At 41.6% G+C, this 16145-nt stretch overlaps 1 protein-coding gene across 2 annotated transcripts in view; it reads left to right on the top strand.

Moving 5' to 3' along the window:
- Positions 1–9502: 9502 nt before the first annotated feature.
- ogdhl (oxoglutarate dehydrogenase L) overlaps positions 9503–16145 on the top strand; it is a 98830-nt gene continuing 92187 nt past the window's right edge. Inside the window, exon 1 of one of the 2 annotated variants that reach the window (XM_043679035.1) lies at positions 9503–9690. The gene's annotated coding sequence lies outside the window, so the exon portion shown is untranslated. Of the gene's footprint in view, positions 9778–16145 lie in introns of both variants that reach the window. The other variant, XM_043679033.1, reaches the window with a different exon arrangement.

Genomic DNA, 16145 nt, shown 5'->3' with positions numbered 1-16145 from the left:
ACCCTTTTTTTGAGATACTTTATCATATACCCTGTAATCTTTTATATTATGTATTACTGTTTCAAGACAAAATTAAAGAGAAATTCTCCAGCATGCTCAGTTTCAAGAGGGCATTGATTGCAGTTGGTAACAGGTTACTAATGGTACTGACAACAGGTTACCAATTGAATTAACAAATCCTGTTCCTAATTTTCTCTAGGTTTGTTTTTGCACTAATATTTTACAGCAAATAAGAAGGGGATTAAAGTCCTCTCCAAAAATGCAATGTTTAAGTCTTCCAGTTCATTGACTGTTCATTAAAAACAAATCCATAGGAAAGCATGTCTTATACGTTGGGATCTAGCAATCAAATTTGGTTCTGCTGGACACTATTCTCCATGACAAAACATGAAAAATATCATCAATTTAATGATTAACCAAGCTTATTAGACTTACACAAATTCATTTAGGTAACAACAATGCAACGGAAATCTTGTACTGTATCTGAGTATTTAAATATTTTTACAATTAAGAAATTTTAAATAGACAAAATAAAACTGCAGCTCTTGATTAATTTTAAGTCTATTAATGAATTAATTACACAGTGTATTGTGTATTAAACTGTTCTAGGAATGCTATTTAAAGCTTAACGCGGAGTTGATTTTTTTATTCACAAAAGCTAATGGCACTATAAAAATGGATGTTCTTTAATCACTAGCTTAGCTATACACAGCATAAATATTTCTGGAAATGAGTTTTTGTTTGAGAAGTATTAAATCAGCTCATGAGTGGAATCACATTTGAAATTCCCACTACACATCATGTAAATAATTACATTTCATAAAGCACAAAGCAATTTAGCTAGTTGATATATTAATGTCCTCATTCTGTTCGATTCATAACATTGATTATTACTTGTGGTAATATATACTTCAAATTTTTCTTCTTGCAATTAGGACTATTGTGAGGACAGATTTACAATAAATTAGGAGAACTCTATGAGTTCTTCAACATTGTATGCTGCATTGGTAAAGAAGCTGCTTTCCCTCCATGACCTATACATCAGTCCAAAGTGCCCTTAATTTTTGACATTATGACAGCATATGATTCTATCACACTTTTAGCTAGCATGTTCCAAATCTTTGCGTCTCTCTGTATGAAGAAATTTGTCCCACTATCCCTCATTAATTTGTCAATTATTTTAGAACTTCTGCTCTGCTAATCAGCTCACTAGAGGAAATCATTTATACCTAATTGCTCTAGCAAAGCTTTCGTGGGATTTTGAATGCTTTCATTAGCTCGCTGTTTAACCTTATCAGTTTCATCAGGATCAAGATTCCTATATAACTGAGATCCCTCATCCCTAGTATTATCCCAGTAAATCTTGAAACCTTTCCTAAAGCATGATAACCAGAATAATATCCAATACTTCATCTGAGGCTTAACCAGAGATTTGTAAATGCTTAACACAATTGCTGTGTTTCGGTATTTCAAAGCTAAGAATGCCATAGGCTTTCTTATCTACATTCATGACTTGTCCTGCCATATTCAAAGCTTTGAGTGTGTGCACTGCAGATATCTCTGTACTTTCAGTCCTGTTCAGAGCAGTACTATTAACATTGATATGACTCGCCATTCTCTGTGGTTAATTGCACCTGCCATATGTTGATCTATTTCACTGGTTTATCTACGTCCTGTCTCTAGTTATTATGTTCACTACTCACCACGTTGCTAAGCTTTAATTAGGTACAACCTTTGAAATTGAATGCCCTATACCAGGTTAGGGTCAAATAACAAGAAAACCAATGGTCGTAATGTTGAAATAAAACAAGTTAACTGTGGATGCGGGAAATCTGAAACAAAAATAGAAATTCCCAATACTTGCAACAATCCCCATACACACCCCTTGGCACAAAAGGTAAAATCAAACACAGGTTCTTACAGGAAAGAAGGCAGAGAGAGATGAGCATGGACCAGCAGCTTTTACAATACTGCCGTGTTAAAACCTAACCAAACCAAAGAAAAGCTGATCTGGGAGAACTGGCCACTCTCCTTTCATTGCACGAGTCTTTATTTTTAATTCAAAACCTTTTGCCTGAGGCAGTATCTGTTAGAGAAAATCAAACTCGGCCTAAAGCCCATCCAAACCCAGACTTTTTGGAGTCTGTGTATTTTTACGACCTCTTTGAAATGAAACCAAGGACAATATAACCTTGTTAAAGGAGCAGCATCATCACACCACAGATAATGGCTCTCTGACAATACCATCTTCTCCCATACACTATCATCTCCCCTTTACGATTTGGCTGGAGGGATAAAAATGCCAAAAGACAGGCAGGATGCTGTCAGCATTGCAATAGGCATAAAGTGATGAGTGTTAGGAGAGTGTCTACTTTCCCCATACGCAAATACTCCTTACAACATGTTTTTGAGACAGCTGCCAGTGTACTCCAGTGTGCAGTACTGAAGTGCAGAGTCAGACAGTAAGTAGGTCAGAGATATGCCATGATGATGCGGTGAGGCTGGTATGTATTGAATGCCAATTCCATGGTTTGGCGATGCAGGGAACGGCTTCCCTTGGACTGTCCAAAATGGAGGTCTGGCAGAGCAGGCTGCGTTGATAGGCACCCCTTGTAACTCTCATGTCACGAATTCTCGGCTTCTAATTTCCATCTGATGGTGGGAGATTGGGTAACTGCAATTAATAAGGTGAGATTAATCAATAATAGGATGTTAATGCATGGTATTACGTGCAAACAGGCTGCTCCCTAGTGATAATCTCATCTCGCTTTTGTTAGAAATTGGAACATTTTGGTCTTGACATTGAGAAGCTCCTCATTGGCCATCTCACACTGATTTTCCCAACTTTCTTATCATGGTCTACATTGTTCAGGTGCTGGGAAGATTCCACTTGTGGAAACAATGAAAAGTTTCTTAAATTAAAATTCAATATTGACCTCAATGGATGGAATAAAAAACTTAGAGTATTAATTTTGTCTGAGGAATATTCTCGTTTCTGCTGTGATCATTTATTAAATACATGTTCTTAAATATCCCCTAATTTAAAAGCTCCATCATTGTTAATTGTGCTGTTAACTTTCACTAGTCCACGTTCTGGAATTCCTGCCTATCTGTATCTCTCTTCTCCTGTCAGGATGCTCATGAAAATTTACCCTTTCATGAAGGTTTTTTTGGGTCACTTGCCTAATTTCTCCTTCGGTGGCTAAGTGTCCAATTTTACTTCATTACGCTCCTATGGAGCACCTTGGATACTCGATTACATTGGTGGTGCCATAAAAATCCAAGTTGTTGTTGATGTACTTGCTGTCTTTGGAATTTTAAACTTTATCTGGCAGATTGGAGATCAGTGCATCAATCAAAACATTTGCAGAACTCAATTATTGCTTAATACCCACCAGATTAATGTTGGTCTGGTTAATGACAAGGGTCTGCTGACTGCATTGCAGCTGGCAGATTGCAGTCTGTAATTGGTGCCGTCAGTACAACTATAGCCTCGGACTATCCAATCCAATTTCCCAACAGTTTTTTTCATTAACGAATATTCACTGAGTAATTATGCAATCATGTGTCCCAAAATAAAATTCCACAGAACAGTCAAAAATCATAAAGGACAGCTTTAGACTCTGTGTTTGAATCAATTTACAAAGTAACTGCAAAGTGGTGTTTAGATTACAACAGTTCCTGTTTCAGTTGCGGTAAGGAAGAGAAGGGGCAGTCTCACCTTTCAACCCTAATTAGAAATGATATTGAAAATGTTGACAGATTGCAGATTTACAAACAACAAAGGTGCCAGGACTGATCCCTGCAATATCTTACTAGTTACTGATCTCCATTCCAAAGAACACCCTCCCACTGCCACTCACTATCTTCTATGACTAAACCAGTTCTGTGTCCATCTAGCCAGCTCACCCAGGATCCCATGAGACTCCACCTTTTGTATCTGTCTGCCATGAGGTACCTTATTAAATGCCTTACGAGAATCCATGTAGACAAGATTCACTGCCCTCCCCTCATCAATCATTCTTGTCACCTCCTCAAAAAACTCAATCAAGTTGGTGAGACATGACCTTCCTGCACAAACACATGCTGTATCTCACTAACAAGTCCATTCGCTTTAAATGTGAATAAATCCTAACTTTCAGTATCGTCTCCAAAAGCTTCCCCAGCACTGATGTCTGGCTCACCGACCTGTAATTACCTGGATTATCTTTGTTTCCCTTCTCAAATAAAAGAACAACATTGGCACTTTTCCAGTCCTGTGAAACCTCATTTGTGGCCAAAAAAGATGTGAAGATATCTGTTAAGGCACCTACTATTTCCTCCCTTGCCTCCCACCATATCTTGGGATAGATTACTTCTGACCCCAGCAACTTGTCTATCTTAATGTAGTTCATGACACCCAACACTTCTTCCTTCATTATGTTACCTGCCTGAGAGGATCCACACACCTTTCCCTAACCTTAAAATTCCTCAAATCCCTCTCCGTGGTGAATTCTGATGTAAGGTACTCATTAAAGATCTCATTTATTTCCTCTGGCTCCACACATAACCGCTCTCCTTTATCTTTGAGTGGACCTATTCCTTCTCCAGCTACTCTCTTGCTCCCAATATATGTATACGTGCCTTGGGATACTCCTTAACCCTGTTGGCTAAGGGCATTTCATAGACCCTTTTAGCCCTCCTAGCTCCCTGTTTGAGATTCTTCCTACTTTCTCTACATTCTTCAAGGACTTCATCTGTTTTTAGTTGCCTGGACCTTATTTTTGCTTTTTTTGTGACTAAGCTGACAATTTCCCCTGTCATCCAAGGTTCTTGAATCCTGCCATTCCTGTCCTTCATTTTCACAGGAACATGCCTGTCCTGCATTCTAACCAACAGGCCTTTAAAAAACTTCCACGTGTCAGATGTGGATTTACCCTCAAGCAGCTGTTCCCAATCCACATTCTCCAATTCTTGCCAAATTCAGTTGGAATTGGCCTTCCCCCAATTTAGCACCTCCATCCAAGGACCACGCTTGTCCTTATCCATAAGAATCTAAAAACTGACGGAATTATTGTCACCTTATTAAAGAAAAATGTATAAAAATAGATGTAAAGGATATCTAGTTCATAGATACTGAGATACAGTCTAAACTGTCAGAACCAAATCTAATAAAGTCACGAATAGGCTTTTTTTTCACTAGTTCCCCAATTATCAAATGATAAAGCTACATTTTCAAAGATTAATACTAGACCATTGTATTTCTTTGGCATCGTTGCTCAGTGGAAGCATTCTATTCTATTTTTACAAACTCACCGACTCCCACAGCTACCTGGATTACACCTCTTCCCACCCCATCTCCTGCAAAAATGCCATCCCATATTCTCAATTCCTTTGCCTCCACCGTATCTGCTCCCAGGAGGACCAGTTCCACCACAGAATACACTTTAGAGACCATAATTTCCCTTCCCAAGCGGTTAAAGATGCCCTCCAACGCATCTCGTCCACATTCCGCACCTCCGCCCTCAGACCCCACCCCTCCAACCGTAACAAGGACAGAACTCCCATGGTGCTCACCTTCCACCCTACCAACCTTCGCATAAACCAAATCATCCAATGACATTTCCGCCACTTCCAAACAGACCCCACCACCAGGGATATATATTTCCCTCCCCACCCCTTTCTGCCTTCCGCAATGACCGTTCCCTCTGTGACTCCCCTTCACCTACCTCACCCCAGTTCCAAACTTCCAGCTCAGCACTGTCCCTATGACTTGTCCTACCTGCTTATCTTCCTTTCCACCTATCCACTCCACCCTCCTCTCTGACCTATCACCTTCATCCCCACCCCCATTCACCCATTGTACTCTATGCTACTTTCTCCCCACCCCCGCCCTCCTCTCATTTATCTCTCCACTCTGATTCCTGATGAAGGGCTTTTGCCTGAAATGTAGATTTCCTGCTCCTTGGATGACCTGCTGTGCTTTTCCAGCACCACTCTAATCTAGAATCTGGTTTCCTGCTTCTGCAGTCCTTGTTTTTACCACTCTATTCCCTGCAGCATCCTGATAAATCTTTTCTGAATCCTCTCCAATTTAATAATATCTTCCCATAGCAGAGCAACCAGAACTATACACAGTACTTCAGAAGAGGCCTCATCAATGTCCTGTATAACCTCAACATGACATCCCAACTCCTTTATACTCAATGAAGACAAGCATGCTAAACACCTTGTCTACCTGTGATGCAAATTTCAAAGAATTATGAACCCAAACCCCTAGGTCTCTCTGTTCTACAACAATCCAGAGACAATTTCCATTCCCACACCCAACTCCAATTCACACTAGGCCCCAGTCCCAAGCCAGTTGTTTACCATCCCTTCAGACCACCCCCTCACTGAGCGTGGACAGTCAGTCCTCAGAAAAGGACTCACCTTCAATCCAATATGCCCGCATTTCAACAAATTTCACACGCATCTAGACGTCGAACATATTTCCTGCCTCTTCCGCCTCTATGCCTATTTCTTCGAATGTGAATCCCACCCACTCTCTGAAGACCTCTTCTCCCGCCTCCAACAAACTCCATCCACTTGGACACCTCGTCCTGGCCTTCTACCCTCCCCTGACCAATTCCCACCTGCCCAACACTACCCAGGGCCCTATCATTAATTGTATAAGTCCTGCCCTTGTTTATTTTACCAAATGCAATACCTCACATATATCCAAATTAAACATGATCTGCCACTCCTCAGCTCATTGACCAAATTGATTAAGATCGCTTTGTAATCTTACATAATATTCTTCACTGTCTACTTTACCATCAGTTTTGGTGCATCCATAAACATACTGACCATGCCTCATAAGCATTTTCATAATGATGAAGAGGCTCTCTCCCTCCATGCAAATGTTCAGGACTAAATGTCCGGATTATCCATTAGGTACTCCAGGAGCATAATGAAATATTATCCTCAACTTCATAATTTGAAACATCAATAGGCTTTGTGACTGGAATTGAGCATAAGGTCTATTGCTACAAGTATTTGGGAGAGCACAATGGTCTTTAAGATGCTGAATAACTTCTCCTCGATGTGCAGCAATGTTTCATGAATCCCTTCCCGTGTTATGGCATCTACACTTGCAGGTGAAGACTTCTGAATCTTTTTTTTAATCATGCCTCTTTCTGCTGCTGGACAACATTACTTGAGAAAAAATTCCCAAAAGAACTGCAGATGCCAAGAAAGGGTCACTGGACCTGAAACGTTAACTCTGATTTCTCTTGACAGATGTTGCCAGACTTGCTGAGCTTTTCCAGCACCTTCTGTTTTTATTTCCAATTTTACTTGAGAGCCAGGCTCTGAATGCTAATTGATTTATCCAAGAAATCGTAAATAACCTTTGTAAGGTCATTTATTTATTTATCTACATTGGCCTTTACTCTGTCAGCATATTCATCAGAAAATATTTTCTGCATTTTTGAGATAGGAGGTCCAGTTAGCAAACAAAATTAAATCAGCATCATACATTTTTATCAAACGTAAGAAGGCCTTCAGAATGCTGGATAGTTTGTGAATCATTAATTTCTATGAAATGTCATCTGTTTGTATTATTACAAACTATTCAGCAGGTGTATAACCAGACAAACCATTGCCTTCAAGACAATATATTGTCAATAAACTGGATCATGGCTTGCATGTTCCTCAATTCCATTTGCCCATTTTGTTAACTGTACCTAATATAACCAATCCCAGTCCAGTATCCGATGTTTTGGGAAGAGTGGATTCTAGATTTCTGCAATAATTTTTTAATTTTCCTGATGTCACTCTTGAAAGACCTAGCCTTCATTCTAATTGTGTTCGCTTGTTCTGGACTCTCCATTGCGGAAAAGAAACTTAGAATTCTGAAGAAGGAACATATTGGACTTAAAACATAAACTCTGTTTCTTGCTCTACGGATCCTGCTGAGTTGTTTCAGGATTTTAAGCTTTTCTTTGTTCTCCAGCATTTGACTTTTATCGCCGACACCGGAATTTACTTCTCTGTATCTACTGAATTGAATGCTTTCATCATTTTAAACGCATCAGTTGGAGAACATGACTATTAGAGCAATTGGTCAGTTCACGGTAGAACTGCCAGCTTTTTTGCCCTAAAGGATCAGCTGGGAAATTGCAATCAGTGATAAATTTTGCCTTATGACAGCAGTGCAGACAGGAATTTGTGGTCTCACAGTTGATTCAAAATGTGATTGCTTTTGGTATTTTAGTAGAAACTCACATTTAAAAATCTATTCATAATTTGGCCATCAGTGAGAATTCAATTGGTGCATTTAATACATATTCACCTCAAGGACTGTAGAAGGAAATATCAGAATCACCCCGCCATCACAAACTATAGAAAAGTCTTGTAGAAAGCATAGGAACGAGAATTGATGTCATCTCACTATCCCAACCACAAGCGGTTGGTATCCGGATATTACACTAGAGTACATGTTACCAGCATTGTGCCATGATTGCAAAACGCCACAAATGTAGGTTGTCACTATAGGCATTTGGAATCAATGAAGTGCCCTTATGCAATGGCACATTGACTTTGGGAACATAAAGAAGGGGCATCACGACTCTGAGTGGTGGGCTTACTGTGACTTGATCTGAATGCCCCAGAGCTGATAAGAATTAGGTACCTTTATCGAGCGAGGAGTTTCAGGACTAATGAATCACTGAATTGATCACAGGTCGAAGTAAGGGAAATGTTTTTTGACCTGGGTGCAATTACAGTGGGAGTGAATTACAGGGATATTGAAGGGGGAGGAGGGAACTGCAGACTGGGTGGAGGTGAGAGTGGTTTCCCAACAAGGGGTGGGTCAGTGAACTCCCACCCGCCCAAAGCAAGTGGAGGCATTATTGCCACAATGTGGATCGGGGCAGCAGGACGGACGGAACTTGGTTTGGGGTCGGTGGGTTGGTGGACCTTACATGTATGTGGGCGCGGCCTCGTGTTGGTGGGCGTGGCTTTGCTGGAGAGGGCGGGACTTGTGGATGTGGGCGGAGCTGGAGCAAATGGGCGGAGTCTCGGTGGGAATGGGCGGGCAAGGTGTAAGCGGGCCGTGTTTGAGGCGGAGTTCGAGGGGGCGGGGATTCGTGCAGATGGGCAGGTCTCGGGAGTTGAAAAGGCCCCGCCTCTGTGGGCGGGGCACGCGTGGGCACGCGTGGGGGCGGGATGTGAGTGGGCAGGACTCGGAGCAGCTGGGCGGGCGTGTGGGCGGGGTTAGCGTGGGCAGCGGGCGGGAACTGGCGTGAGGCGGGGAGCTTTGGTTGGGCGAGGCTTCCGCCAAAGCCCAGTGGGGTTTTGCATATGTGGGCGGAGCTTCGTATGCGGCGAAAGTTTGAAATGGTAGGGCGGCGCCAACCAAGAAAGGGAGGGGCGGGGTGGGTCGTTTCCAGGCAACGTGCGCTGTGACGTCCCCGGCGTCTGTCTCGTGCGACAAGCTCGAGCAAGTTTCGTTTCCCCCCCCCCCCCAGAGGCCACTGGGCGCGTGGGCGGTGCTGGTTTTGCCGTTTGCTGATGCTCTGCCTGTCCGTGCGTCGAGCGCACCTCACCGGCGGCGGGTACAGGGGGGAGGGGAGGAGAGGAGGAAAAAGGGAGGGGCGAGTTCGTTATCCTTTCCTCCGATCGTTTCTGTCACTTGGACCATCTGACGGGGGTCGGGGTGAAGAAACGGTAAAAAAAAAATAATCTCCCCACCCCCACCCCCACCGCTGCCCGGGCCCGGAGCCTCCGCCGTCGAATTTCAGCACCTCCCGGGCGGTCAGTACACCCCTCAGCATCTGCCGGTGTCAGGGGGTTGGGGGTGGTTTGCTGACTTGGTGGCTGGGCTGACCTCAACTCTTTATTCGCCTCACCTGTCGCTTCAAATTCCTGATTTTTTTTTTTATTTGTTTTGCTCCCCTTTCCAGTCGGATCTCGTTTTGTAATTCCTCATTCCTGAGCAATTTCAACCCAATTGGTTTCTGCTTCCTAAGCCCATCCCTGCTTGTGTTTATTTTTGGAAATCTTGCGGTCATGTTGTAGGGGCAGGGCTCATTCATTGCAATCTTCCCTAATGAGCATCAGATTGTTTCCTGACTTGCTGTGAATGTTTTCAGCATTTTCTGTGAATTGTTTTTTCTTTGGCTAAGACTGTGTTGTTTTCTACTAAAGCGCGCAAAAGCCACAGGATTGCCTGAAAAGGCTTTTTTTTTAATATCCCTCAGCCCACCCACTCCTCCTTTAGTATTTCTTATGGGCACCCACTTTCTCTCACCCCCCCCACCCCCCCCAAGATCCATCCTTCCAATTTGTCGTCTGAAAGGTCTGGATTAATGGTGCTGGAAAAGCACAGCAGTTCAGGCAGCATCAGAGCAGTAAAAATCAACGTTTTGGGCCAAACCCCTTCATCAGGAATGCAGGTCGATTTTACTGCTCCACTGATCCAGAATCTGGTTTCCAGCATCTGCAGTCATTGTTCTTACCCATCTGAAAGATCTGTAAGAGCAGGAGATGTATTACAAGCCCCTTGGGGTGTTTTTTGGGTGGGGAGAAGTGGTTGATAGGTCAGGTTGGTTGGATGGTTGCCTTCTGAGGTCACCTTTGAAAGATGATAAGCAGCTGCTAAAGATCAACAAGCCACTGACTGTTTATAAATAATTAAAGGTCAATTGAACTTGGTAAAAGTTCAGTTGATCTCAGTATTACCGTGTCCACATCATTACATGATTGGCATGGTCAGGCAGATGAGTATTTGCAAGGAGAAAGTGAGGACTGCAGATGCTGGAGATCAGAATGAAAAAGTGTGGCGCTGGAAAGGCACAGCTGGTCAGGCAGCATCTGAGGAGCAGGAGAGTCAATGTTTTGATCATAAGGTGTTCATCAGGAATGTAGGGGAGCCTGAGGAGGCCAAGAGATATATGGGAGGGGGTTGGGGCTGGGGCGAAGGTAGCTAGGAATGCGATAGGTGAATGAAAGTGGAGGGTGATGATGGGTGGACTGGAAAGTTGGGATGGACAGGTAGGACAGATGAAGAGGGTGGTACTGAGTTGGAGGGTTGGATCTGGGATAAGGTGGGGTGAGGGGAGATGAGGAAACTGATGAAATCGACATTGATGCCATGTTGGAGGGTCCCAAGGCAGAAGGTGAGGTGTTCTTCCTCCAGTCATTGGGTGGCTAGGATTAGGTGGTAGAGGCAGCCTGGGATCTGATTTAGCTTGGTGGAGGCAGAGTTGAAGTGTGTTAACAAAATTTTAAAAATAGTGGGTAGGGGGCTGTTTTTGAGGGTGTCCTTTGCCTTTTGGAGAACGTCCTCAGATGGTTGCATCCATTTTCCTGCCAACTGTCTGCACTTCAAAACCCACTCAAGTCACATTCATGTTTGCCACCCTCCCAAAGGTGGGAAAACCTATCCTATCCAATGCTTTTTGACCTATCTGGCTGGAGTTCTAGCCAATCTCCTTTACAGGTCTTTCTGTAGTCCTGGCAGTACCCACTACAAAGCTCTGCTGCTGTCAGGAATGTTGGTATGCTAGGCAATCAAGAGGTGCCACATGCACCAATGTAGCTCATCTGACTGCACTGTTTTATGGCTACAGGCATGCATGTCTGTTTGTTCGTTCATTGGTGACTTGTGTTCTAGGGGTGAGAAGGGGGAATGTCCATCTGTAATTTTCTCCCTCATGTGCATTGATAGCACTCAGTTGTAACCTCCACCCCACCACTGTCTTCAATTTGCTTAATTGCTTTCTAGAATATTTTTTATTCAGAGCTATTTTTAATCAGAATATTTTTAATCAGAGCTATTATTACATACCTCTGGAGCATATGGGATTTGAACCCAGGCCTCCTGGCTCAGAAGTAGGAACACTACCATTAAGCCACAAGATCCCTCCATCTGGCATCCAATATTGGATGAGTATAGATTTACTCCAAATAGTGAAAGATTGGGAAGACCTTTGTTCCTGTCTCAAATTTCATTCTCTAGCCATCATCATCTGAACCAGACTGTTGCAGCCTTTGTGTCATAATGACTCTATGACCAATTTTGAGCCACATTTATGCCATCAGTCAGATTCCTGTTTCTGTCTGTGTAATGTCATGTAACTTCATGTTGCCTGAGCTCATCTACTGCTGGAGTGCTCATTCATATGATAATTAACACTAGACTTGACCAGTCCAGTACATTCCTGGTTTATCTCCCATATTCAATTCTGTATAATCTTGAAGTTACAAAGATACTGCTAAGACACTTAGCACGATGGCTCGGTGGTTAGTATTCTGGCTCACAGCACCCAGGACCTGGGTTTGACTCCAATATCAGGTGACTGTCTGTGTGGATATTGCACATTCTCCCTGTGTCTGCATGGGTTTCCTCCCATAATCCAAAGATGTGCAGGTTGCCCATAGTGTTCAAGGATGTGGAGGTTAGGTGCATAAGTCAGGGGTAAATATGAGATAATAGGGAATGGGTCTGTGTGGGTTACTCTTCGGAGAATCGGTGTGGACTTGTTGGGTTGAAGGGCCTGATTCCACACTGTAGGGATTCTATGCTGCCTGTACCCTAACTTGAATTACATCCAATTCACCCACTGTCCCTGCCTCAGTTTAAAAATCCTTAGCCTTGTTCACATCTATCAGTGGTCTTACTGCTATATAACGTTCCCATTCTGGCTCTTTAAACATTCTGATTTTAATAGCTCTGCCATAGGTGTGCCTCAGTTGTGAAGATCCTAAATTGTTATTGTTGTATCTTGCATTTATGTATGTATTTCATAACATCATTACTGTATTTCATTTGCTGCGGGACTCGTTTATGAACTGTTATTGCAAAATTAACTTACGCAGCTCATATTTTCAAAATATCCATTGAACTATTTTGTATTTAATAATGAAACAATAATATTTAGTAATATATCAGTTTGTTGTTATAAAGTGTTGGGTTTAAATTACTCCATCATAAAAATACAAGTTTGTATCATCTAATAGTGAAGCACAAAATAGACCCCATGCATTTTATTTTTGTCTCCCAGTTTTAATGACTTTTTTCGGTTGTCCCTGTTAGACTGAAAACTGAGGAATAGCATATTTCTGATATTAATCAACTGATTGCTGAACACAGACTGATGATTGACCTTCAAAATGTCAAATGACCTGTCTTATTTTTAAGCTTCATATAGTCCATCTGACTGCATGTTGTAACTTGCATAAGGCAAAATTTTATTTCTCAAGTGAATAAACACACGTGTAGACTAAATTTGTTGAATATGTGATTGTGAACTACATAATCCAGAAATATGGTGGAGTATGAGTCCAGTGTTATTGGACTGTAAGGTTTTTTCTGTTCATCTGGAAATTTGAATCATGGTTGTGCTCCTTCAGATTATGCATTGAGTTTTGTGCTATCTTTGCTTTGAAATAAAAACATTTATGTAACACCTTTTATGATTCTAGGATATACCAAGGAGGTTTACAGTAAATAAAATACTTTTGAAATGTCCTCTTTTAATTTGGTAAATACAGTAAACAGATTATGCACATCAAATTCCCAACAACGTGATAATGATCAGTTAATTTGTTTTTGTGATGTTGGCTGAGGTAAATATTGGCCATGATGCCAGTGATTATTCCTCAGCTGTTTTTCAAAATAATGCCAAGGGATCTTTTACATCTACCTGAGTGGTAGGCAGACCCCCAGTTTAACATCTCATCACTAATACAGCTGTCCTTTAATCCTGCATTACTTTGAGAATATGTGTCCTTATGGTCAATCTTGGAGTGGCACATATAAGCATACAAAGTAGGAACAGGTGTATGCCATTTGATCCTTCAAACTCCCTCCACCATTCAATAAGATCATAGCTGATCTAATTGGATTCCAAATTCACATCTATCTCTAAAAGGCTTTGATTTTCTTGCCAACAATCTATCTATTGTTACCTTAGAATTATTCAATTAACAGTTTCCATATCCTTCTGAGACAGACAATTCCAAACTCTGTCAATCCTGAAATGGAAAAAAAAACTCATCTTTCCTATAAGGGCAACCTCTAATTTTAAAACAGTGTTCCCAAGTTCTGGACTCCCCACAATAGTAATAATTTTTTCTTCATATACCTTGTCAAGACCATTCAGGATCTTAGACATAAATCAAATCATCCTTTGCTCTTCTGAACTCCAGTGAAAACAGTCCCAGTCTTTCCTCTTAAGACAAGCAGCTAATTCCAGGTATCAGCCTTAACAAAAAATTCCCTTGAACCACCTCCAATGCATTTACATCCTTCCTTAAATAAGGAGACCAAACTTAGATGCACTTTTTAAGACGTGGACTCACGAATGCCATGTACAATTGAAGCATAACATCCTTCCTTTTATGTTTAATTTTTTTTTGAAATGCAAGATAACATTCCATTTTGTAACCCATGCACTAGAATTGATAGATATCTGCACCTCAGAATTCAGCAGTTGTTAAATGCTTAAGTAACATTCTGCTTTTTTATTCTTTAAGTGGCATGGTGGCTCAGTGGTTAGCACTGCTGCTTCACAGCGTCGGAGACTTCTAGAGTCATAAAATCCAGATGTACAGTAGGGAAACAGACCGTTCGGACCAACCATGCTGACCAGAAATCCCAACCCAATCTAGACCTGTTTGATTCCACCCAAGGGTGACTATCTGTTGGAGTTTGCACATTCTCCCTGTGTTTGTGTGGGTTTTGTTTCACAGTCCAAAGATGTGCAGGTTAGGTGGATAGGCCATGCTAAATTGCCAACAGGTGGATTAGTCATGGGAAATGTAAGGTTAGGAGGGATGGATCTGGATGGGATGTTCTTGGAGGGTCGGTGTGGACTCGATTGGATGAATAGCCTGTTTCCACACTGTAGGGATTTAATGATTCCATCAAAGTGTATAATTTCACATTTTCTGACATTATACGCCACCTGCTAGATTTTTGTTCATTCATTTAATCTAACAATCTGCAACTTTGTTGTGCCATTCTCACAACATACTTTCCTGTCTATTTTTGTGTTATGTGGATTTATAGCCACCATACCTTCATTATTCATGTAAATTGTAAAACTCTAATGGGTCAACATGTATTCCCATGGAACTCTATTTGAGTCCACACTGCCAATTTGGAAAATACCTTTTTATACATACTCTCTTTTCTGTCAGCCAGTCAATCTTCTATCCAAGTTTGTATGTTATTCCTCTGTTCCACCTTTGCGCAATAAGCTTTTACGTGGAATCTTGTCAAATGTCTTCTGGAAATCCAATTATATTATATCTACAGGCTTACCTTTATCCACATTGCATGCTACCTTTTCAAAGAATTTCAATGAATTGTCAAACACGATATCCCTTTCACAAAACAATGCTGACTCTTCTTGATTATCTTGAGATTTTCCCAGTGACCAGGTCTCCTTAATAATTGATTCTAATACTTTCCCTACAACAGTCATCAAGCTAATCGGCAAGCAGTATAATTAAAGCAAAGTTCTGCAGTTGCTGGAGACCTGAAATTAAAGTGCTGAAGAAACTCCGTAGATCTGCCAGCATCTGTGGAGAGAGAAACATTGAATAACCCAGAGTTATTCTTTTGAGTTCAATATGAGTGACAACTGAAGGATGCTGGAAAAGCGAACTTTTTTTCTGTTGACGGAACATCGCAGATCCCTATGTGCACAGGTCTTGTTCAATTGCTCCAGATCTTCACGCAGTTTATTGATCAGGCCATTGGCCAAGACCTGGCTGTATGTTCCATCCTTACATTGAAATTTAATGCTGTTGCAAAAGGTGGAAGGAGGAACAAGTGGAGAAGGTAGTAAATATGCACAGAGTCAAAGGCAGAGAGTGGGGCTAAATGGTAGAGGAGAGATATAATTGAATGTAGTGTTAATGGTAGGTGTGAACAGCAGAAAACAGGTCAGCTCTGCTGAGAGTAAACATGCATATAGATCACTGAAGTGATGGAGAGGTGATGGGATAATAAAAGTGAAGGACAGAGTTCATGGTCTGAAGACATTGAAATTAATGTTGAGTTCTGAAGGCTATAGAGTGCCAAAGCAGAAAAAAAAGGCTCTGTTTTTCTCTAGCTAAAACACTACAGTTGACCTAGGGCTGAAATGTTTGCTTGAGTACGAGATGGTTTA

This window comes from Chiloscyllium plagiosum, chromosome 38, assembly GCF_004010195.1.
Source record: "Chiloscyllium plagiosum isolate BGI_BamShark_2017 chromosome 38, ASM401019v2, whole genome shotgun sequence".
Taxonomy (NCBI): Eukaryota; Metazoa; Chordata; class Chondrichthyes; order Orectolobiformes; family Hemiscylliidae; genus Chiloscyllium; species Chiloscyllium plagiosum.
The sequence above is the reverse complement of the archived record's forward strand: the minus strand, read 5'-3'. Positions and strand labels throughout refer to the sequence as shown.